Source organism: Hordeum vulgare, chromosome 5H (assembly GCF_904849725.1).
Source record: "Hordeum vulgare subsp. vulgare chromosome 5H, MorexV3_pseudomolecules_assembly, whole genome shotgun sequence".
NCBI classification, from domain to species: Eukaryota; Viridiplantae; Streptophyta; class Magnoliopsida; order Poales; family Poaceae; genus Hordeum; species Hordeum vulgare.
In genome coordinates, this window is record NC_058522.1 from 344,920,924 (window position 1) to 344,947,162 (window position 26,239).

A 26,239-nucleotide genomic window follows, 5' to 3' on the forward strand; every position below is an offset into this window, starting at 1 on the left:
CAAAAAATTTCCTACGCACACGAAGACCTATCATGGTGATGATTATCTACGAGATGGAGATCGGATCCACATACCCTTGTAGATCGCTAAGCGGAAGCGTTAATAAATGTGGTTGATGTAGTGGTACGTCTTCACGATCCGTCCCACGAACCGTCTCACGATCCGCTCCACGATCCGTCCCGATCAAGTGTCGAACGGACGGCACCTCCGCGTTCCACACACGTACATTCCGATGACGATCTCCACCTTATTGATCCAGCAAGATAGGCGGGGATGTAGATGAGTTCCCCGGCAGCGTGACGGTGCTCCGGTGGTGGTGGTGATCTATTCCTGTAGGGCTCCGCCCGAGCTCCGCAGAAAACCGATCGAGAGGAAGAACTATGAAGTAGAGGTTTAGCGTTGGACGTGGCAAAGTTGTGTCTCAAAAAGACCTAAACCCTCTAGTATATATAAGAGGAGGGAGGGGCTAGGTTTGAGGCTCAAGGAGAGCCTCCTTGCCTCGGCCGAAGTGGAGGAGGGAGGAGTCCTCCTCCAACTCCACTTGGATTAGGACTCCTTCCTTAATTTCCCACCTCTTTTGGATTTTCCACTTTTTCCTCATGGGCTTTCCTTGGATGACTTTGTCAGCTCATTATGCCTTATTGCACATCCAATAAACCCATGTGGACCCCTTGGGGCGTGGTGGGCCCAACCAATGGGCCCCCGAAACCCATTCGTCACTCCCGGTACACTGTCGGCAATGCCCGAAAACCTTCCGGAATCCAAATACCAACTTCCTATATATCAATCTTTGTTTCCGGACCATTCCGAAACTCCTCGTGACGTCCGGGATCTCATCCGGGACTCCGAATAAAATTTCGGTCACCACACATATAACTCAACCATATCGAAACGTCACCGAACCTTAAGTGTGCAGACCCTGCGGGTTCGAGAACTATGCAGACATGACCTGAGACACTCCCCGGTCAATATCCAATAGCAGGACCTGGATGTCCATATTGGATCCTACATATTCTACAAAGATCTTATCGGTTGAACCTCTATGCCAAGGATTCATATAATCATGTATACCATTCCCTTTGTCCTTCGGTATGTTACTTGCCCGAGATTCGATCGTCGGTATCTCCATACCTAGTTCAATCTCATTACCAGCAAGTCTCTTTACTCGTTCCGTAATACAAGATCCCGTGACTAACTCCTTAGTCACATTGCTTGCAAGGCTTATTGTGATGTTGTTTGATCGAGTGGGCCCCGAGATACCTCTCCGTCACATGGAGTGACAAATCCCAGTCTTAATCCATGCCAACCCAACAGACACCTTTGGAGATACCTAGAGAGCACCTTTATAGTCACCCAGTTATGTTGCGACGTTTGATAACACACAAGGTATTCCTCCGGTGTCCGGGAGTTGCATGATCTCATGGTCATAGGAACAGATACATTGACATGCAGAAAACAGTAGCAATAAACTGACACGATCATATGCTACGTTTTTAGTTTGGGTCTTGTCCATCACATCATTCTCCTAATGATGTGATCCCATTATCAAGTGACAACAGTTGCCCATGGCCAGGAAACCTTGACCATCTTTGATCAACGAGCTAGTCAACTAGAGGCTCACTAGGGAGAGTGTGTTGTCTATGCATCCACACATGTATTTGAGTTTCCAATCAATACAATTCTAGCATGGATAATAAACGGTTATAATGAACAAGGAAATATAATAATAACTAATTTATTATTGCCTCTAGGGCATATTTCCAACACTGAGGTAGAAGCGCCCTCTCTGCCTCGGGCACCTCCGGCACCGTCCTTCATGGTCGAGTCCTCGTAGGCTTCGCTGCTGGAGTCGGCGGCTTCCTCCTCAAAGTCCGCCTCGGCAGAGCTACCTTTGGTGCCATAGGGCTGCAGATGGAACAGGTCCTCAGGGACCACGTTGCCGTCTATGTCGCGCTCCAAGCCGAATTCGTCCTAGGCGGCGAAGGAGGCGATGCTGCTGGCTCTCACCTGTAGCTGGTCCTCCAGGGCCACCGGCTCCCTCTTTGAGCCGGCGCGCTGTGCTGCGAGCTTTCCTAAGTCCAGGTTCCGGTACCAGGACTTGGCCAGGCGGAGTGCCATCTAAGCTCCAGCGCGCGCAGCTGATGCGCGCTAGGCGTCGAGGCGGGAGCTGCCGACCTCGAGCTAGCGAGAGAGTCGTCTCATGGACGCCGGCTCCACCGCATCAGGCCACAGTGCCCTCACCATCTCCAACCCCGCGCCCTGGAGCCTCTCCAGGGAACGCGCCAGCTCGCGCAGACGGGCCTTGGCGCTAGTTGTTATCTCTTCCAAGGACGAGCCAGCGTCGATGTCCACTTCTTCGCCGGCAGCGCGACGCTCCTCACGGCTGGTCTCCACAACCGCTTCTGCTACCTCCCGTGTGCCGGGGAAGAACCCTGGGGGATGGGTGTGGTATGAAGGGGAAGTAGGGGAAATGCTAGCAAAAATGAATATCAAATCAAGACAAAAAGACTCACGGTTGAAGTGGATGTCGGTTTCACGGGCCTCCTCTAGGGCCTCGCGATCCCGTGTTGCGCTATCTTGAGCCACACGGGTGAGCTCGCCCTGGAGGGCCTGGGACGCTTCGGTCTCCTTCGCCAGATGAGCCTGCACCTGGGTCAAGATGGCATCCTTCTCCTTCAGGGCAGCGTCCTTACGCCGTGATACGTCTCCAACGTATCTATAATTTTTTATGGTTTCATGCTATTATCTTGTCAAACTTTGGATGTTTTGCATGCCTTTTATATACTTTTTGGGACTAACTTATTAACTCAGTGCCAAGTGCCAGTTCCTGTTTTTTCCATGTTTTTGACCCCTTTCAGAGGAGATTTTGAAACGGAGTCCAAACGGAAGAAAATCCCCGAAAAGATTTTTTCTAGAACGGAAGATGGTCGGGAAGCTTGGGAGCCAAGGCAGGGGAGCCAGAGGGGCCCCACAAGCCCCCACCCCGCGGCAAGGGGGGAGGCTGCGCCATCCATGCTTGTGGGCCCCCTGGACGCCCTTTGCCCTAGGTCTTTCGCCTATATATTCCCATAAATTCCAGAAAAAATCAAGAGATCACCGAAAGTACTTTTCCACCACCGCAAGCTTCTGTCTCCGCAAGATCGCATCTCGGGCATGTTCTGGTGCCTTGTCGGAGGGGAGATTCGGACATGGAGGGCTTCTCCATCAACACCATGACCTCTCCGATGATGCGTGAGTAGTTCACCATAGACCTATGGGTCCATAGCTAGTAACTAGATGGCTTCTTCTCTCTCTTGGATCTTCAATACAAAGTTCTCCATGATCTTCATGGAGATCTATCCGATGTAATCTTCTTTTGCGGTGTGTTTGTCGAGATCCGATGAATTGTGGATTTATGATCAGATTATCTATGAATCTTATTTGAGTTTCTTCTGATCTCTCTTATGCATGATTTCATATCCTTGTAATTCTCTTCGAGTTGTGGGTGTTGTCTCGCCAACTAGATCTATGATTCTTGCAATGGGAGAAGTGCTTGGTTTTGGGTTCATACCGTGCGGTGACCTCACCCAGTGACAGAAGGGGTAGCGAGGCATGCATCATGTTGTTGCAATCAAGGGTAAAAATATGGGGTTTTCATCATTGGTTTGAGATTATCCCTCTACATCATGTCATCTTGCTTAAAGCGTTACCCTATTCGTCATGAACTCAATACACTAGATGCATGCTGGATAGCGCTCGATGTGTGGAGTAATAGTAGTAGATGCGGAAAGTATCGGTCTACTTGTCTCAGACGTGATGCCTATATGTATGATCATTGCCTTAGATATCGTCATGACTTTGCGCGGTTCTATCAATTGCTCGACAGTAATTTGTTCACCCACCGTAACACTTGCCATTTTGAGAGAAGCCTCTAGTGAACACTATGGCCCCCAGGGTCTACTCCACACCATATTTTCAGCCTTACACTTTTTACTTCGTTGCACTTTCCGCCTTCAGATCTCACTTTGCAAACAATCTTGAAGGGATTGGCAACCCCTTTGAAGCGTTGGGTGCAAGCTTGTTTGTGTTTGCGCAGGTACTCTGGACTTGACGAGACCCTCCTTCTGGATCGATACCTTGGTTCTCAAACCGAGGGAAATACTTACTGCTCCTGTGCTGCATCACCCTTTCCTCTTCAAGGGAAAAACCAACGCAAACCAGAGAAGTAACAAGAAGAATTCCTAGCGCCAAGGAAGGACTTTTGTTGCCGTAGCAGAAGAATTTCTGGCGCCGTTGTCGGGGAGGAAGATCAAGTCAAGAACTCATCCAAGTAGGTGTCGCAAACTCATCTCTTGCATTTATTTTGTTTGCCAGTTGCCTCTCATTTTCCTCTCCCCCACTTCACCAATTTGCCTTTTTTTCGTTCGCATTTTCGTTTGCCCTTTTTTCTTCGCTTTCCTTTTTCGTTTGCCTTCCCTTTGCTTGTGTGCTATGTGCCTTCAATATGCTTGCATCTTCGCTTGCTGAAAATCTATTGATATGGATCCTCATCCACTTGCTAATCTCTTTAAGAGATCCAATTATGTTGAACCATTTGCTAGTGAGTTGAGTGCACTTGACTTTCTCTATGGAGTTTTGCTTGAGATGCGTGAATCTAAAAATCGTGATGAAGAAATTTATGAAGTGATTCACGAGGGCTCCTTGAATGAAAAGCATGATTGCAATGGTTTCACTATAAATTCTATTAGTGACAATCGTGCTAAAAATATGCAAAACCCTAATCTTGGGGATGCTAGTTTTGCTATGTCCACTACTTGTTGCAATGATCATGAGTGGGGCGATGATTTTTCTTATGATCTTGAAAATTTGTTTAAGCCTCATGATGAATATGATATTTGCATTAAGATTGAAAGTGGGTTTGGAGAAGTCATGACTTTAGTTGATGATAATCCCACTATTTTTGAAGAGCGTCAACTTTGCATGCATGTGGATCATGAAAAGAACATCCTATGTGATAGTTACATTGTTGAATTCGAATATGATCCCACATGTAATTATTATGAGAGAGGAAAATATTGTGGTAGAAACTTTCATATCACTAAATCACCTCTCGTTATGTTGAGATTGATATTGCCTCTTTCTTCCTCCTTGCATATGGTAACTATTGGTTGTCTTGACAATCTGTTTTCCTATAAAATGCCTATGCATAGGAAGTATGTTAGACTTAGATGTGATTTTCACATGTGTCATGATGCTCTCGTTGTGCTTCAATTCTTGTCTTTTGTGTGAGCATCATTGAATTATCAATGCCTGGCTAAGGGCGTTAAACAATAGCGCTTATTGGGGGGCAACCCAATGAATTTATCTTTTTCTTTCTGTTTTGTTGCGTTCACACTTTCATAATTCTGTTGTGATTGTGTTTTTTGTGTTTGAGCCAAGCAAAACCTTTATGACTAGTCTTGGTGATGGTTGTTTGATCCTGCTGGAAAAAGAAATATACTTTTCGCTCACGAGATGATTTTTCATTTTTATTCAGAAAGAGCTTTTGAGTTGATACTTTTTTCTGCTGGTTGATATGCCTTTTTCCCAGGCAGTCGTAATTTTTCAGAATTTCTGAGGTACCATAAGTATACGAAGTATACAGATTGCTACAAACTAGTCTGTTTTTGACAGATTCTGTTATTGATGAGTTGGTTGCTTGTTTTGATGAAACTATGGTTAGTATCGGGGGGTACTAGCCATGGAAAAGTGAGAATATAGTAGCCCAACACCAATATAGATAGAATTCAAGTTTTCTACAGTACCAAAAGAGGTGGTAGTTTGTTTTCTTGTGCTAATGATATCACGAGTTTCCCTTTAAGTTTTGTGTTGTGAAGTTTTCAAGTTTTGGGTGATGTTCTCATGGACAAAGAGATAAGGAGTGGAAAGATCTCAAGATTGGGTATGCCCAAGGCACCCCAAGCCAAATTCAAGGACATCAAAAAGCCTAAGCTTGGGGATGCCCCGGGAAGGCATCCCCTCTTTCGTCTTCAATCCATCGGTAACATTACTTGGAGTTATATTTTTATTCACCACATGATATGTGTTTTGCTTGGAGCGTCTTGTATCGTAGGAGTATTTTATTTTTGTTGTGTCACAATCATCCTTCCTGCACACCTTTTTGAGAGAGAGACATGCACTCATCGTGATTTTTGCTAGAATGCTCATAGTGCTTCACTTATATCTTTTGAGCTAGATACTTTTGCTCTTTGTGCTTCACTTATATCTTTTAGAGCACAGCGGTTCATGACTTGGTATTTGGCTTATGCTATGAAAGTAGTCCCAAATGTGATAGGTACCCAAAGAGGATGCAAAAACCTCCATCTTCATGTGCATTGAGTAGAAAGAGAAGTTTTGATTCCTCTCAAATTAGTTTTGAGACGTGGATTTGGTAATATTAAGAGCTATGTTAGTAGGGTGTTGTGAATCTAGAAATACTTGTGTCGAAGTTAGTGATTCTCGTAGCATGCACGCATGGTGAACCGCTATCTTAGGAAGTCGGAGCATAATTGATCTATTGATTGTCATCCTTTGTGTTGAGGTCGGGATCGCGCGATGGTTAACACCTACCAACCCTTCCCCTCGGAGTATGCGTTTAGCACTTTGTTTCGATTACTAATACAAACTTTTGCAACAAGTATGTGAGTTCTTCATGACTAATGTGAGTCCATGGTATAGATGCACTTTCACCTTCCACCATTGCTAGCCTCTCTAGTTCCGCGCAATTCTTGCCGGTGCACAAACCCACCATATTCCTTCCTCAAAACAGCCACCATACCTACCTACTATGGCATTTTCATAGCCATTCCGAGATATATTGCCATGCAACTCCCACCGTTCCGTCTCATGACTTGTGCTGTCACTCTCATATTGCCTTTGCATGATCGTAAGATAGCTAGCGAGATGTTTCAATGTCATACGCCATGCTAGATCGTTGCACATCCCGGTACACTACCGGAGGCATTTCCTATGGAGTCGTCATTGTGAGTTTTGAGTTGTGAGTAAATAAAAGTATGATGATCATCATTATTAGAGCATTGTCCCATGTGAGGAAATAAAAAAAGAGGCCAAAGAGACCAAAAAAAAGAGGCCTAAGAGCCCAAATGAAAAAAAAAAGAGAGAAAAAGAGAGAAGGGACAATGCTACTATCTTTTTCCACACTTGTGCTTCATAATAGCACCATGTTCTTCATGATTGAGAGCTTCTTGTTTTGTCACTACCATATGCTAGTGGGAATCTTCATTATATAACTTGGCTTGTATATTCCAATGATGGGCTTCCTCAAAATTGCCCTAGGTCTTCGTGAGCAAGCAAGTTGGATGCACACCCACTAGTTTTCCTTTTAAGGTTTCACATACTTATAGCTCTAGTGCATCTCTTGTATGGCAATCCCTACTCATTCACATTGACATCTGTTAATAGGCATCTCCATAGCCTTTTGATACGCCGAGTCAATGTGACCATCTCCTCCTTTTTCTCTCACAACCACCACCACACTCTATTCCACCTATAGTGTTATATCCATGGCTCACGCTCATGTATTGCGTGATAGTTATAAAAAGTTTGAGAAAGTAAGAGTGTGAAAACAATTACTTGGCCAATTCCGGGGTTGTGCATGATTTACATTAGTTGTGTGAGGATGATGGAGCATAGCCAGACTATATGATTTTGTAGGGATGACTTTCCTTGGCCTTGTTATTTTGAAAGTTCATGATTACTTTGCTAGTTTGCTTGAAGTATTATTGTTTTCATGTCAATAGAAAACTATTTTTTTGAATCTTACGGATCTGAACATTCATGTCACGTGAAAGAAGTTGCAAAGGACAACTATGCTAGGTAGCATTCCACATCAAAAATTCATTCTTTATCACTTCCCTACTCGAGGATGAGCAGGAGTTAAGCTTGGGGATGCTTGATACGTCTCCAACGTATCTATAATTTTTTATGGTTTCATGCTATTATCTTGTCAAACTTTGGACGTTTTGCATGCCTTTTATATATTTTTTGGGACTAACTTATTAACTCAGTGCCAAGTGCCAGTTCCTGTTTTTTCCATGTTTTGACCCTTTTCAGAGGAGATTTTGAAACAGAGTCCAAACGGAAGAAAATCTCCGAAAAGATTTTTTTCGTAACGAAAGAAGATCGGGAAGCTTGGGAGCCAAGGCAGGGGAGCCTCAGGGGCCCCACAAGCCCCCACCCCGCGGCCAGGGGGTAGGCCGCGGCCCACAGGCTTGTGGGCCCCCTGAGCGCCCTCTGACCTAGGGGTTGCGCCTATCCCTAAAAATCCCAAAAAAATCAGGAGATCATCAAAAGTACTTTTCCGCCGCCGCAAGCTTCTATCTCCGCAAGATCCCATCTAGGGCACGTTCTGGTGCCCTGCTGGAAGGGGATTCAAATACGGAGGGCTTCTTCATCAACACCATGACCTCTCCGATGATGCGTGAGTAGTTCACCATAGACCTACGGGTCCATAGCTAGTAACTAGATGGCTTCTTCGAGTTGTGGGTTTTGTCTGGCCAACTAGATCTATGATTCTTGCAATCGGAGAAGTGCTTGGTTTTGGGTTCATACCGTGCGGTGACCTCACCCAGTGACAGAAGGGGTAGCGAGGCATGCATCGTGTTGTTGCCATCAAGGGTAAAAAGATGGGGTTTTCATCATTGGTTTGAGACTATCCCTCTACATCATGTCATCTTGCTTAAGGCGTTACTCTGTTTGTCATGAACTCAATACACTAGATGCATGTTGGATAGGGGTCGATGTGTGGAGTAATAGTAGTAGATGCAGAAAGTATCGATCTACTTGTCTCGGACGTGATGCCTATATGTATGATCATTGCCTTAGATATCGTCTTGACTTTGTGCGGTTCTATCAATTGCTCGACAGTAATTTGTTCACCCACCATGATATTTGCTATTTTGAGAGAAGCCTCTAGTGAACACTATGGCCCCCGGGTCTACTCCACACCATATTTTAAGCCTTACACTTTTTACTTCGTTGCACTTTCCGCCTTCTGATCTCACTTTGCAAACAATCTTGAAGGGATTGACAACCCCTTTGAAGCGTTGGGTGCAAGCTTGTTTGTGTTTGCGCAGGTACTCTAGACTTGACGAGACCCTCCTTCTGGATCGATACCTTGGTTCTCAAACTAAGGGAAATACTTACTGCTCCTGTGTTGCATCACTCATTCCTCTTCAAGGGAAAAACTGACTCAAACTAGAGAAGTAACAAGAAGAATTCCTAGCGCCAAGGAAGGACTTTTGTTGCCGTAGCAGCATCCGGCTCAGAAAGGGAAAAGTGCATTCAAGATAAGAAAAGAGGATCTGCGGAAACACTTACCACCGGAGCCGGATGGTTTTGGTCGTAGGGGGCTGATACGTCTTCAACGTATCTACTTTTCCAAACTCTTTTGCCCTTGTTTTGGACTATAATTTGCATGATTTGAATGGAACTAACCTGGACTAACGCTGTTTTCAGCAGAATTGCCTTGGTGTTATTTTTGTGCAGAAATCAAAGTTCTCCAAACGTCGTGAAAATTTACGGGGAGCAGTTTTGGAAAATATCAAAAATATCTGCGCCAAGTTCAACCTCAGTGGGTGGGCCAGTGGGCCACAGGCCCCTGCTCCGCCACCACCCCCTCGTGGCGGTGGGCAGGCTTGTGGGGCCCACAGGCACCTGCCGCCCCCAACTCCAGCTCTATAAGTTGCCTTTCGTCCTAGAAAAAATAAAAAGAGAAGTTTTCGTCGCGTTTTCGATACGGAGGCGCCGCCACCTCCTGTTCTTCATCTAGAGGGCAGATCTCGAGTCCGTCTTGGGCTCCGGAGAGGGGAAATCGTCGCCATCGTCATCATCAACCTTCTTCCCTCTCCAATTCCATGAAGCTCTTCGTCGTTCGTGAGTAATCTATTCGTAGGCTCGCTGGGCGGTGATGAATAGGATGAGATCTATCATGTAATCGAGTTAGTTTTGATGGGGATTGATCCCTAGTATCCACTATGTTCTGAGATTTGATGTTGCTACTACTTTGCTATGCTTAATGCTTGTCACTAGGGCCCGAGTGCCATGATTTCAGATCTAAAATTATTATGTTGTCACCAATATATGTGTGTTTTAGATCTGATCCTGCATGTTGTAGTTACCTACTATGTGTTATGATCCGGCAACCCCAGAGTGACAATAACCGGAACCACTCCCGATGATGACCATAGTCTGAGGAGTTCATGTGCTCACCAAGTGCTAATGCGTTGGTCCGGTTCTTTATTAAAACGAGAACCTCAATATCCCGTAGTTTCCTTTTGGACCCCACTGCCACGGGAGGGATGGACAATAGATGTCATGCAAGTTCTTTTCCCTAAGCACGTATGATGACACACGGAATGCATGCCTACATCACATTGACGAACGGGAGCTAGCCACATATCTCTCCGTGTTATAGCTGTTGCATGATGAATATCATCCAAATAAATCACCGAGCCATTGCCTACGAGTTTGTCCTACTACTGTTACTTGTCTTGCTCTGTTGCTACTACTGTTGCTACTGCTGTTACTTGTCTTGCTCTACTGCTGCTGCTACTACTGTTGCTACTGATGTTACTTGTCTTGCTCTGCTGCTACTGTTGCTACTACTGTCGTTTGCTACTGTTGCTACTTGCTACTGCTGTCACTACTATTGTTCCTTGCGGCTGCTATTGCTCGTTACACTGCCTTGCTCGCTACTTTGCTGTTACTACTGTGCTTGCAGATACTAATCTTTCAGGTGTGGTTGAATCTGACAAATTCAGCTGCTAATACTTGAGAGTATACTCTCACCTCCTGACTAGCTTATCAACAAATTGGGTCGAATACTCTACCCTCGAAAACTGCTGCGAACCCACGCGCCGGTGGGCCATCAACAACATTCTTCTAGTTTCATTATCGGGGAGTGCTATCAGCATTCTTCTGGTGCCGTTGCAGGAGAAGGTTCGTTGTCATAAGCGTTCGTCTAGCTAACGCCAGAGATTGCGCGATCAACATTTTTCTCGCGCCGTTGCCGGGGAGGTATTGCTATATTCTCTGAGTCACTTGGGATTTATATCTGTTGAATACTATGAAGAATCTGAAGGATCCGAAGACCAAAGTCTTGCCCTCAACTACGAGGGGAGGTAAGGAATTGCCATCTAGCTCTGCACTTGATTCACCTTCAGTTATGAGTAAGTTTGCGACTTCACCTCCTGCTAGAAATCTTGATATGTCGCCTGTGCTTGATGATGCTTATGATGTTATTGCTAGAGATGCTATGCTTGATACTATGCCTGATGCTATGCTTGATACTATTCCTGATGATGCTATGCTTGATACTGCTAGAGATGCTATGCTTGATACTGCTAGAGATGCTATGCTTGATATTGTTTTGCCTGATGATGCTAGAGATGCTATTTTGCCTGATGTTCCACTAGGAGTGTTCCTTGATGCTAATATTGCTAGAGTTACTGCCAATGCTCGTGATGCTTCTGAAACTACCGATACTATTGAGATAGAACCTGCTTTTGCTCCTGCTAGATCTAGCTCTCCTAGATATGAATTGCCTGATATACCTGAGGGTTACGTTATGGAGGGAGAGATAGCTGAGGATTTTCTTGCGTGTAAGGATGCCTATGACGCTGAGAAATTAATTCTCAAGTGGAAGGAAAAATCTCGGGAAGCTAGGATGAAAAATGACCCGAAGTTTGCCACTTCGCCTATCTTTGTCACCGATAAGGATTATGAATTCTCTGTCGACCCTGAGATAATCTCTCTAGTCGAATCTGATCCTTTTCACGGTTATGAGTCTGAGACGGTCATAGCCCATCTTGCCAAACTATCCGAAATACCAACCTCTTCACTAATGAGGAGAAGATCCGCCACTACTATATCCTTAAGTTGTTTCCTCTCTCTCTAAAGGATGATGCTAAAGCCTGGTTCACCTCTCTTGCTCATGGATGTGTGCGTAGTCCCCAGGAGATGGTCTATTACTTCTGTGAGAAATATTTCCCTGCCCATAAGAAGCAAGCTGCCTTGCAGGAAATATACAACTTTGCTCAACTCCAAGAAGAGAGTCTTCCACAAGCTTGGGGGAGGCTCGTCCAGCTACAGAATGCTTTGCCTGATCACCCTCTTAAGAAGAACTAGATACTTGATATCCTCTATAACGGACTTACCGATACCTCTAGAGACTACCTAGATAGTTGTGCCGATTGTGTTTTTAGGGAACGAACAGTAGAACAAGCTGAGACCCTACTGAATAACCCCTTGATCAACGATAATGCTTGGACTATTCCCGAACCACCTCCTAAGCCAACTCCTAAGAAAAGAGGTATTCTATTCCTCAGTCCCGAAGATATGCAAGAAGCCAAGAAATCTATGCAAGAGAAAGGCATTAGATCTGAAGATGTCAAAAATCTACCACCTATCGAAGAGATCCATGATCTCTATAACCCGATACAGGTAGTAGAAGTGAATTCTCTGCGTAGGTTTGACGAGAGTGATATTCCTTTTGATAAACCTCCTAGCCTATGCTTTGATGAATTTGACAACTTTGTTGCCAAACAACAAAGTTTCAATGATTATGTTAGCAGACATTTGGAACAAAGTACTAGTATGCTTAGCCATTTAAGTGCTTGTGTAGACAGAAATGTCAATACTTTGAACCTTCTGAGTAAACATGCCTCTATGATTACTACTCAGGTAGAACAAGTACTTAAAGCTCAGAATGACTTGCTCAATGAACTAAATGACAACTGTGTCAGAGTCATTACTAGAGGAGGCAAAATGACTCAGGAACCTTTGTATCCTGAAGGTCATCCTAAGAGAATTGATCAAGATTCTCGAGGAATCAATGTTGATACACCTAGTCATCCTAAGGAGAAGAAGAAGGATGATAGAAACCTGCACGCCAGTTCACCAAATACTGTCACACCTGAAGAACCTAATGATATTTCTGCGTCTGATGCAGAAACACAATCAGGTGATGAACATGAACCTGGTGACAACATGGACAGTGATGTTCGTAATAATGCTCAACCTAGCCATGATGAGGATGTGGAGATTGAAACTATGATTAATCTTGATAATCCACAACCTAAGAGATACGACAAGAATGACTTCACTGCTAGGAAGCATGGTAAAGAAAGAGAGCCATGGGTTCAGAGATCTATGCCCTTTCCTCCTAAGCCATCCAAGAAAAAGGATGATGAGGATTTTGAGCGCTTCGTTGTGATGATAAGACCCATCTTTCTGCAGATGCGGTTAACTGATATGCTCAAGATGTCTCCGTATGCCAAGTACATGAAAGATATCGTGACTAATAAACGAAAGATACTAGATCTTGAGATCTCCACCATGCATGCCGACTACACTTTCAAAGGTGGAACTCCTAAGAAACTTGGTGATCCCGGAGTGCCCACTATACCTTGCTCCATTAAAGGAAACTACGTAAGAACTGCCTTATGTGACCTTGGAGCCGGTGTTAGTGTTATGTTGCTCTCTCTTTATCGTAGATTTGAGTTGGATAAGTTGACACCCACTGAAATTTCTCTGCAAATGGCCGACAAATCAACTGCTTTCCCTATCGGCGTTTGCGAGGATGTGCCTGTTGTGGTTGCTAATACCACTATCTTAACAGACTTTGTTATCTTGGATATTCCCGAGGATGATGCCATGGCTATCATCCTCGGAAGACCCTTTTTAAACACTGCAGGGGCTGTTATAGATTGCAACAAAGGCAATGTCACTTTCCACGTCAACGGTAATGAGCACACAGTGCACTTTCCAAAGAAATGATATCCAGTACATTGCATCAATGTTATCGAAAAGACTTCATAGATTCTCATTGGGAGCTTTGAATGCCCTATTCCTCGTGTCAAGATGAAGTATGATTTGCTTGTTGGGGAGATTCATATCCCCATTGACGTGACTTAGTGGCTATTCAAAAATTCTCCGTTCTCTCTTGCGATTCGAGAAGGTTTTGTCATAAGGACTTGATCAACCCAATTGACGGATTTCTTTTGATGACCATGAAATGGATGAATCAAAGAGTCACATACCTCTGTTTTGAGCTTTCTTTTTATGTTGCTTAGAAGAAAAATGATGGAATTAGTTTAACTTTTCCTGTTTTCTGTTTTAGCGTCCCAGAGAAAAATACCTCGAAAATAAAAGTTCTCCGATGGTCCTGAAAATTCTGGAATTTTTGAAAATTTCTGGGCCTGAGAGCTGGTCAGGGGGCCTGACCAGTGGGCCACAAGCCCCCCCCCCCCCCCCCGCCACGTACCCCCCTGGTGGCGGGGTGCAAGCTTGTGGGGCCCACAGGCATCCTCTCCACTCATTCCAGCTCCCAGCCTCTTCTTCCACCTCTAGAAAAAATTGTTTCACAGCTCAAACCCGTGTTCTTGCTCATTTGGCTGTAATTTTCGATCTCCTTGCTCAAAGCACCATTCTCCGAACCGTTTTGGGGGAAATTGCTCCTTGGTAAGTGACTCCTCCATTGGTCCAATTAGTTTTTGCTCTAGTGCTTTATCCTTCGCGTATTCTTGCTACCTTGGTGACCCTGTTCTTGAGCTAGAAATGTTGATTTTAGCTGGTCCCAAGTAGTTTTAGCGCGTGATACGGTCTCTAGGCACTAGTAGGAGTAGTTGCTACAAGTTGGGTTAATCCTTATTCACTTTTCTTTCGAAGTCTCTAAAAATTTCAGAATTTTTCAGAGCTAGAAAAAGGAAAAGACGAGGAGGTTCTTGAGAGGCTCTTCAAGCCGTAACACCAAGGAGGATGAGAAGAATCACCCCAAGTACGTAGTCCCTCGAGTCACAGAAGTTCGAGCGTGCGAGTGGCCAAGTGATGAATTTTTGCGCGTCGCCGGACTTTATGAAGACTTTTATTACTTGGTGGAGAACGCTGGTCTTACTGCGTTTGTTGAAGATAAGTGCCCACAATATCTGCTCCTCACCAATATTTTCGTTCAAAGCTTCAACTTGTATCCGAGGAAGAATCCTCCCATGGTTGAGTTCATGATATACGATGTCCCCAAGTGCATGATGCTACAGGACTTTTGCAATGTCTGCAAATTACCTTATGTTGGGGATATCCGTGACCCTTGTCCACGGGACTTGGAGGATTTCATTGGTTCTATTGCTGTTGGAGAGGAGAGAGGAGTGTCTCGCGCTAGAATTGCTAGCATACATTTTCCTGTGCTTCGGTACTTCTCACTATTTGTGGGAAAATGTTTGATTGGCCGTGGGGAGGCTGGATCACTTAGTTCTCCAGACCTTGCGGTTTTGCGCGAAGGCCTTTTTAACGATAAGACTTATAGCTTGGGAGCCATAGTAGCTCAACGGTTGAACCTAAACCGTTCCAAAGGTGTTGTCTATGGAGGTATCTACGCTACCCGTCTTGCCAGACACTTTGAGATACCCATTAGACTGGGAGAGGAAGGAGAGATGCTTCTCCCTAAGAGATATCTGGATTATGATAGCATGGTTCGCCATGATTTTCTTGATAGAGATGCTAGTAGACGGATGATTTATAACCTGGTATTTAGTCAGGGTACTCGAGAGACTATTACTTTGCCTGCTCCTTCTTTGTTTGATCTTCATGCAGGCAGGTACACTATTATGCCCGCGGACATCTACACATATTGGGGCTTGGCCCAACTACAGGCACCCGTGCCCGAGCCGCCAGTCGAGTACCAGACGCCAGTTTATCAGTGGGAGCCAGAGGAGCTCACACAGCAGTGGCATCCACAGTCTGCACCAGAGTATCCTCGAGCTGGTTATTTCCCACCTTGGGAGTATACCAAGCTAGGCCAAAAGCCTAAGCTTGGGGGAGTACGTGTTCTCACCGACTTTACGTTCATGCTTATGCTTTCGCTTTGTTAGCCGGTGTTTACACTTTGCCACTGTATTATCCATGCTAGTTTATTTTTGTTTTCTTGTTTTCTTGTTTTGTGTCCTTTTGAGAAAACCTAAAACGATTTTCCTTTCTTCTTTTGCTTGTTGGGAGCTTTCCCGTGTAAATAGCTTTCTTTTTCTTTGTGTCAAGGTAGAAGATATTGGTTACAATGTTTATTGGTTCTTGCATGCTTACCTGTTTAGCTTTCAAAGAGCCATATTACTTTGTCTTCTCCTTTGTGTTTGCCTACAGATTCAGCTTAGTCCAATGCGCTTATTATCGTTTACATCGTTCGATCGTGCAAATGAAAGGCAACAATGATGATATATGATGAAGTGACTGAGACTGAAAAGCTGGTATGAACTCTATCTATTTTGTTTTTGTCAATATGACTAGCTTGTCGACCCAGATTTAGCTTTGTTTTGAGAGAACCATGTTTGCAATGACAACTTAGAGATCATAGTTTCTGATGCCATGCTTATTTAGCTCAGAGCTTATAATGGTTTGTCTTGATTGCCAACATAGATTTTGAGATGACTGTGATGTAGTATGATAGGATGGTATTCTGAATGTTTCAAGTGGCTTGACTTGGCGCATGTTCAAGCAAGTAGTTGAAACAAAATCAACATAGCATCTATGATGTTCGTATTCATGGTGATTTATATCCTGTTCATGCTTGCATTCAATGTTAGTCAAACTCTTGCATCTTGATGACTGTTGTCGCTCTCTAGTTGGTCGCTTCCCAGTTTTTTGCTAGTCTTCACTTGTACTAAGATGATTACTGCTTGTGCATCCACTTCCATAAACCCAAAAGTTTTTCCATGAGAGTCCACCATACCTACCTATTTGCGGTATCTACCTGCCGTTCCAAGTAAATTTGCATGTGCCATTCTCTAAACCTTCAAGTAATAATCTGTTTTGCATGCCCGAACCGCTCATGTGGTGACAGAGGGCTATTGGTATCTTCCATGCTAGGAGTGTTATCCTCGACATGTGTGTATTCACAGTCATTCACGAGAAAGGGGCCGGTATTTGGGATGCCCAGTTCCATGCTTAAATCGAAAACATAACTGTAAAACAAGACTCCCTCGGATTGATGTTAGTATGGACGGTACCCGAGGATTCGGCTAGCCGTGGAGTGTGATTGATTGGTGGTGGGGGAGTTAAAACTTTACTTTTCTGTTTGGGAACCGCCTATAGCATGAGTAGCATGGAAGATATTGAGAACTCTTGGTCATTGCGTTGACAATGAAAGCATGCCACCCAAAATTATTATCTCTATTTTCAAAAGCTTGCGCTCTGGCACCTCTGCAAATCAATGCTTCCCTCTGCGAAGGGCCTGTCTATTTATTTTCCTGTTGAGTCATCCTCCTCTTATATAAGCACCAATTAGAGAGCACCTCTGTCATTTTTATGCTTTGCTTTTGATTGATATTGAGTATGACTATGACTGGATCTTCGTTGCTATGAATTACAATGTTTAGTCAGCCCTTGATCTTTGAAAGTGCTCTGCATTTATGTTTTGCGGTCTCAGAAAGAGCTAGCGAGATACCACCAATTCATATTGCTTCATGCTTTTTTTGATTGAAGTGTTGGTATTTGAAACTCATTATTATTTGCTCGTTAGCTGATTATGCCATTGCTATTAGTTTACCGTGAGACCTTTGTGTCATTTGCTTATGTGGTTAACTTCTGATCTTGCTGAAATTCTGGTTATGAGTTATACATAGTTGCAACAACAAGATCAAACAGAGTTTGTCAAAGTTTTTCTTTCTCTCTCAGTTTGTCAACTAAGTTGCTTGAGGACAAGCAAGGTTTTAAGCTTGGGGGAGTTGATACGTCTCCAACGTATCTACTTTTCCAAACTCTTTTGCCCATGTTTTGGACTATAATTTGCATGATTTGGATGGAACTAACCTGGACTGACGCTGTTTTCAGCAGAATTGCCTTGGTGTTATTTTTGTGCAGAAATCAAAGTTCTCCAAACATCCTGAAAATTTACGGGGAGCAGTTTTGGAAAATATCAAAAATATCTGCGCCAAGTTCCAACTCAGGGGGTGGGCCAGTGGGCCACAAGCCCCTGCTCTGCCACCACCCCCCTGGTGGCGGTGGGCAGGCTTGTGGGGCCCACAGGCACCTGCCGCCCCCAACTCCAGCTCTATAAGTTGCCTTTCATCCCAGAAAAAATAAAAAGAGAAGTTTTCGTCGCGTTTTCGATACGGAGGCGCCACCGCCTCCTGTTCTTCATCTAGAGGGCAGATCTGGAGTCCGTCTTGGGCTCCGGAGAGGGGAAATCGTCGCCATCGTCATCATAAACCTTCTTCCCTCTCCAATTCCATGAAGCTCTTCGTCGTTCGTGAGTAATCTATTCGTAGGCTCGCTGGGCGGTGATGAGTAGGATGAGATCTATCATGTAATCGAGTTAGTTTTGATGGGGATTGATCCCTAGTATCCACTATGTTCTGAGATTTGATGTTGCTACTACTTTGCTATGCTTAATGCTTGTCACTAGGGCCCGAGTGCCATGATTTCAGATCTGAAATTATTATGTTGTCACCAATATATGTGTGTTTTAGATCCGATCTTGCAAGTTGTAGTTACCTACTATGTGTTATGATTCGGCAACCCCAGAGTCACAATAATCGGAACAACTCCCGGTGATGACCATAGTGTGAGGAGTTCATGTGTTCACCAAGTCCTAATGCGTTGGTCCGGTTCTTTATTAAAAGGAGAACCTTAATATCCCGTAGTTTCCTTTTGGACCCCGCTGCCACGGGAGGGATGGACAATGATGTCATGCAAGTTCTTTTCCCTAAGCACGTATGACGACACACGGAATGCATGCCTACATCACATTGACGACCGGGAGCTAGCCACATATCTCTCCGTGTTATAGCTGTTGCATGATGAATATCATCCAAACAAATCACCGACCCATTGCCTACGAGTTTGTCCTACTGTTGTTACTTGTCTTGCTCTGCTGCTACTACTGTTGCTACTGGTGTTACTTGTCTTGCTCTACTACTGCTGCTACTACTGTTGCTACTGTTGTTACTTGTCTTGCTCTGCTTCTACTGTTGCTACTACTGTCGTTTGCTACTATTGCTACTTGCTACTGCTGTCACTACTGCTGTTCCTTGCCGCTGATATTGCTTGTTACACTGTTGTTGCTCGCTACTTTGCTGTTACTACTGTGCTTGCTGATACCAATCTTTCAGGTGTGGTTGAATCTGACAAATTCAGTTGCTAATACTTGAGAGTATACTCTCACCTCCTTACTGGCTTATCAACAAATTGGGTTGAAGACTCTACCCTCGAAAATTGCTGCGAACCCACGCGCTGGTGGGCCATCAACAACATTCTTCTAGTTTCATTACCGGGAAGTGCTATCAGCATTCTTCTGATGCCGTTGCAGGAGAAGGTTCGTTGTCATAAGCTTTTGTCTAGCTAACGCCAGAGATTGCGTGGTCAGGGGCCATGCCCCATTCCCACTCTCCGCCTTCATCCATGTTGGCGAAGGAGATCAAGTTCACGTTCCGGGCCACCGCGCCGTGCTACGGCAACAGACAACAATGCTAGAAATTGACACGTTGACGGAGACTGGGCTTCCGTTGGTTTTTCCCTTGAAGAGGAAAGGGTGATGCAGCACACGAGCAGTAAGTATTTCCCTCAGTTTGAGAACCAAGGTATCGATCCAGAAGGAGGGTCTCGTCAAGTCGAGAGTACCTGCACAAACACAAATAAGCTTGCACCCAACGCTTCAAAGGGGTTGTCAATCCCTTCAAGATTGTTTGCAAAGTGAGATCTGAAGGCAGACAGTGCAACGAAGTAAAAAGTATAAGGCTGAAAATATGGTGTGGAGTAGACCCTGGGGGCCATAGTGTTCACTAGAGGCTTCTCTCAAAATAGCAAATATCACGATGGGTGAACAAATTACTGTCGAGCAATTGACAGAACCGCGCAAAGTCATGACGATATCTAAGGCAATGATCATACATATAGGCATCACGTCCGAGACAAGTAGACCGATACTTTCTGCATCTACTACTATTATTCCACACATCGACCGCTATCCAGCATGCATCTAGTGTATTGAGTTCATGACGAACAGAGTAACGCCTTAAGCAAGATGACATGATGTAGAGGGATAATCTCAAACCAATGATGAAAACCCCATCTTTTTACTCTTGTTGGCAACAACACGATGCGTGCCTCGCTACCCCTTCTGTCACTGGGTGAGGTCACCGCATGGTATGAACCCAAAACCAAGCACTTCTCCCATTGCAAGAATCATAGATCTAGTTGGCCAGAAAAAACCCACAACTCGAAGAGAATTACAAGGATATGAAATCATGAATAAGAGAGATCAGAAGAAACTCAAATAAGATTCATAGATAATCTGATCATAAATCCACAATTCATCGGATCTCGACAAACACACCGCAAAAGAAGATTACATTGTATAGATCTCCATGAAGATCATGAAGAATTTTGTATTGAAGATCCAAGAGAGAGAAGAAGCCATCTAGTTACTAGCTATGGACCCGTAGGTCTATGGTGAACTACTCCGCATCATCGGAGAGGTCATGGTGTTGATGAAGAAGCCCTTCATGTCCGAATCCCCCCTCCGGCAGGGCACCAGAACGTGCCTGGGATCTTGCGGAGATAGAAGCTTGCGGCGGCGGAAAAGTACTTTCGACGATCTCCTGATTTTTTTGGGATTTTTAGGGAATATATAGGCGCAACCCATAGAGCAAAGGGCGTCCAGGGGGCCCACAAGCCTGTGGGCCGCGGCCTCCCCCCTGGCCGCGGGGTGAGGGCTTGTGGGGGCCCTGGGGCCCCCTGCCTTGGCTCTCAAGTCTCCTCATCTTCTTCTGTTACGAAAAAATTCTTTTCGGGGATTTTATTCCGTTTGGACTCTGTTTCAAAATCTCCTCTGAAAGGGGTCAAAAACATGGAAAAAATAGGAACTGGCACTTGGCACTAAGTTAATAAGTTAGTCCCAAACAATATATAAAAGGCATGCAAAACATCCAAAGTCTAACAAGATAATAGCATGAAACCATCAAAAATTATAGATACGTTGGACACGTATCAAGCATCCCCAAGCTTAACTCTTGCTCGTCCTCGAGTAGGGAAGTGATAAAGAATGAATTTTTGATGTGGAATGCTACCTAGCACAGTTGTCCTTTGCAACTTCTTTCACGTGACATGAATGTTCAGATCCGTAAGATTCAAAACAATAGTTTGCTATTGACATGCAAACAATAATACTTCAAGCAAACTAGCAAAGTAATCATGAACTTTCAAAACAACAAGGCCAAGGAAAGTTATCCCTACAAAATCATATAGTCTGGCTATGCTCCATCATCCTCACACAACTAATGTAAATCTTGCACAACCCCGGTATTGGCCAAGTAATTGTTTACGCACCCTTACTTTCTCAAACTTTTTATAAGTATCACGCAATATATGAGCGTGAGCCATGGATATAGCACTATAGGTGGAATAGAGTGTGGTGGTGGTTGTGAGACAAAAAGGAGGAGATGGTCACATTGAATCGGCGTATCAAAAGGCTATGGAGATGCCCATTAATAGCTATCAATGTGAATGAGTAGGGATTGCCATACAAGAGATGCACTAGAGATATAAGTATGTGAAAGCTCAAAAGGAGAACTAGTGGGTGTGCATCCAACTTCCTTGCTCACGAAGACCTAGGGCAATTTTGAGGAAGCCCATCATTGGAATATACAAGCCAAGTTATATAATGAAGATTCCCACTAGCATATGATAGTGACAAAGCAAGAAGATCTCAATCATGAAGAACATGGTGCTATTATGGAGCACAAGTGTGGAAAAAGATAGTAGCATTGTCCCTTCTCTCTTTTTCTCTTTTTTTCAAATGGGCTCTTTAGGCCTCTTTTTTTCTCTCTTTTTTTATTTTTTGGGCTCTTTGGCCTCTTCTTCCCCCTCACATGGGACAATGCTCTAATAATGATGATCATCATACTTTTATTTACTCACGGCTCAAAATAATGATGACTCTATAGGAAATGCCTCCGGTAGTGTACCGGGATGTGCAACGATCTAGTATGGCGTATGACGTTGAAACATCTCGCTAGCTATCTTACGATCATGCAATGGCAATATGAGAGTGACGACACAAGTCATGAGACGGAACGGTGGGATTTGCATGGCAATATATCTCGGAATGGCTATGAAAATGCCATAGTAGATAGGTATGGTGGCTGTTTTGAGGAAGGCATATGGTGGGTTTGTGCACCGGCGAGAATTGTGCGGCACTAGAGAGGCTAGCAATGGTGGAAGGTAAAAGTGCATCTATACCATGGACTCACATTAGTCATGAAGAACTCACATACTTGTTGCGGAAGTCTTTATTAGTAATCAAAACAAAGTGCTAAATGCATACTCCTAGGGGAAGGGTTGGTAGGTGTTAACCATCGCGCGATCCCGACCTCAACACAAAGGATGACAATCAATAGATCAATTATGCTCCGAATTCCTAACATAGCGGTTCACCATACGTGCATGCTACGGGAATCACTAACTTCAACACAAGTATTTCTAGATTCACAACACCCTACTAACATAGCTCTTAATATTATCAAATCCACGTCTCAAAACTAATTGAGAGGAATCAAAACTTCTCTTTCTACTCAATGCACATGAAGATGGAGGTTTTTGCATCCTCTTTGGGTACCTATCACATCTGGGACTACTTTCATAGCATAAGCCAACTACCAAATCACGCACCGCCGTGCTCTAAAAGATATAAGTGAAGCACAAAGAGCAAAAGTATCTAGCTCAAAAGATATAAGTGAAACACTATGAGCATTCTAGCAAAACTCACGATGAGTGCATGTCTCTCTCTCTAAAAAAGGTGTGCAGCAAGGATGATTGTGACACGACAAAAAGAAAATACTCCTAAGATACAAGACGCTCCAAGCAAAACACATATCATGTGGTGAATAAAATTATAGCTCCAAGTAATGTTACCGATGGATTGAAGACGAAAGAGGGGATGCCTTCCCGGGGCATCCCCAAGCTTAGGCTTTTTGGTGTACTTGAATTTGGCTTGGGATGCCTTGGGCATCCCCAAGCTTGAGATCTTTCCACTCCTTATCTCTTTGTCCATGAGAACATCACCCAAAACTTGAAAACTTCACAACACAAAACTTAAACAGAAACTCGTGATAACATTAGCACAAGAAAACAAACTACCACTTCTTTTGGTACTGTAGCAACCTTGAATTCTATCTATATTGGTGTTGGGCTACTGTATTCTCACTTTTCCATGGCTAGTACCCCCCGATACTAACCATAGTTTCATCAAAACAAGCAATCAACTCAACAAAAAACAGAATCTGTCAAAAACAGACTAGTCTGTAGCAATATGTATACTTTGTATACTTTTGGTACCTCAAAAAATCTGAAACATTACGACGGCCTGGGAAAAAGGCATATCAAACTGCAGCAAAAAGAATCAACTCAAAATCTCTTTCTGAATAAAAATGAAAAATCATCTCGTGAGCAAGAAGTTTCTGTCTTTTTCCAGCAGGATCAAACAACCATTACCAAGACTAGTCATAAAGGTTTTGCTTGGCTCAAACACAAAAAGAAACACAAAAAACACAATCACAGCAGAATTGTGATGGTGTGGACGCAACAAAACGTAAAGAAAAGATAAATTCATTGGGTTGCCTCCCAACAAGCGCTATTGTTTAACGCCCCTAGCTAGGCATAAAAGCGATAGAATCACGTATCGTCGTCTTTGGTGCTCAAACCATAAGTGGCCCTCATCATGGATTCATAAGGCAATCTTATTTTCTTTCTAGGAAAGTGTTCCATGCCCTTCCTTAAAGGAAATTGAAATCTAATATTCCCTTCCTTCATATCGATGATAGCACCGATAGTCCTTAGGAAAGGTCTACCAAGAATAATAGGGCATGTAGGATTGCAATCAATGTCAAGCACAATGAAATCCACGGGTACATAGTTCCTATTTGCAATAATAAGAGCATCATTGATCCTTCCCATGGGTTTCTTGACAGTAGAATCAGCAAGATGCAAATTAAGAGAACACTCTTCAATCTCATTAAAACCCAGAACATCACATAAAGACTTTGGAATCGCGGAAACACTAGCACCCAAATCACACAAAGCATTGCACTCATAGTTTTTGATTTTGATTTTGATGGTAGGTTCCCACTCATCATGAAGCTTTCTAGGGATAAAGACTTCCAATTCAAGTTTCTCTTCAAGAGATTTTATCATAGCTTCGACGATATGATCGGTAAAGGCCTTGTTTTGGCTATAAGCGTGTGGAGAGTTGAACATGGATTGCATCAAAGAAATGCATTCAATCAAGGAGCAACTATCATAATTGAATTCCTTGAAATCCACGGTAGTAATTTCATTACTACTCAAAGTTTTAACGTCTTCTACTCCACTTTCAATGCTTTTAGCATCAAGATAGATGGACTCCGAATCATTGGGGCACTTTTCAACCAAAGTGGATTCATATCCAGCCCCATAATCATTAGGTTTGACACAAGAAAACAAAGATTCAATGGGAGTCACACCAAGCACTTTAAGATCTTCGTGATTCTCATCACGAGAACACGCCTTTTTAAGCCATTCATGTCTAGCACGAATTTGGGCGATTCTTTCTTGGCTCTCAATCATGGAAACACGCATAGCTTTCCAAGTTTCATCCATGTTGATTTTGGGAGGAGCACATCTAACTTTCAAAGTATCAACATCACTAGACATTCTATCAACGCTCTTAGCCAAATCGTCAATTTTGAGTAGCTTTTCCTTTATGGACGCATTGAAAATCTTTTGAGAGTTGATGAACTCTTTGATATTACTCTCTAGATCAGAAGGTAATCTATTGTAATTTCCATGAGTATTGTTGTAGGAGTTGCCAAAATTATTAGAGGAGTTACTAGGAAAAGGCTTAGGAACATAGTTTCCTCTAAAAGCATTGTTGTTGCCAAAGTTATTCCTACCAACAAAATTAACGTCCAAGCTAGCGTTGCTACTCTCAGTCAAAGATTATAAGGGCATATCATTAGGATACAAAGGAGCACTTCTACTAGCAACCAAATTCATTAACTCGTCCATCTTAGCACTCAACAAGTTAATTTCTTCTATAGCGTGTACCTTCTTACTAGTAGGTGACCTTTCAGTGTGCCACTGAGAGTAGTTTGTCATGATGTTTTCTAGGAGTTTTGTGGCTTCCCCTAACGTGATTTGCATGAACGTTCCACCTGAGGCGGAGTCCAAGATATTTCTAGAAGTGAAATTCAAGCCAGCGTAAAAGATTTGTATAATCATCCAAAGACTCAAGCCATGAGCGGGACAATTTCTAATCATTAATTTCACTCTCTCCCAAGATTGTGCAACATGTTCATGATAAAGTTGCTTCAAATTCATGATATCATTACGGAGAGAGATAATCTTAGCCGGCGGAAAATACTTGGATATATAAGCATCTTTACACTTATCCCAAGAATCGATACTATTTTTGGGCAAAGAAGAAAAACCAAGTTTTTGCGCGATCTCGCAACGAGAAAGGAAAAAGCTTCAATTTAATCATGTCATTATCCACACCTTTATTCTTTTGCATATCGCAAAGCTCAATGAAGGTCTTGAGATGGGATGCGGCATCTTCACTAGGAAGGCCGGAGAATTGCTCTTTCATAACAAGATTCAGCAAAGCGGCATTGATTTCGTATGACTCCGCACTAGTGGCGGGAGCAATCGGAGTACTAATAAAATCATTATTATTAGTATTCAAGAAGTCACAAAGTTTGGTGTTTTCACTCATGGTGACTTCCGCAAGCAAGCAAGCACACAAGCAAACAAAGAGCAAGCGAGGAAAAAGGGCGAACGAAAAAGCAAACAAAAAAGGCAAATTGTGAAGTGGGGGAGAGGAAAACGAGAGGCAACTGGCAAACAAAGTAAATGCAAGAGATGAGTTTGCGACACCTACTTGATTGAGTTCTTGACTTGATATTCCTCCCCGGCAAAGGCGTCAGAAATTCTTCTGCTACGGCAGCAGACAACAGTGCCAGAAATTGACACGTTGACGGAGACTGGGCTTGCGTTGGTTTTTGTTGGGGAACGTCGCATGGGAAACAAAAAATTTCCTACGTGCACGAAGACCTATCATGGTGATGTCCATCTACGAGAGGGGATTTCCGATCTACGTACCCTTGTAGATCGCACAGCATAAGCGTTAGTGAACGCGGTTGATGTAGTGGAACATCCTCACGTCCCTCGATCCGCCCCGCGAACC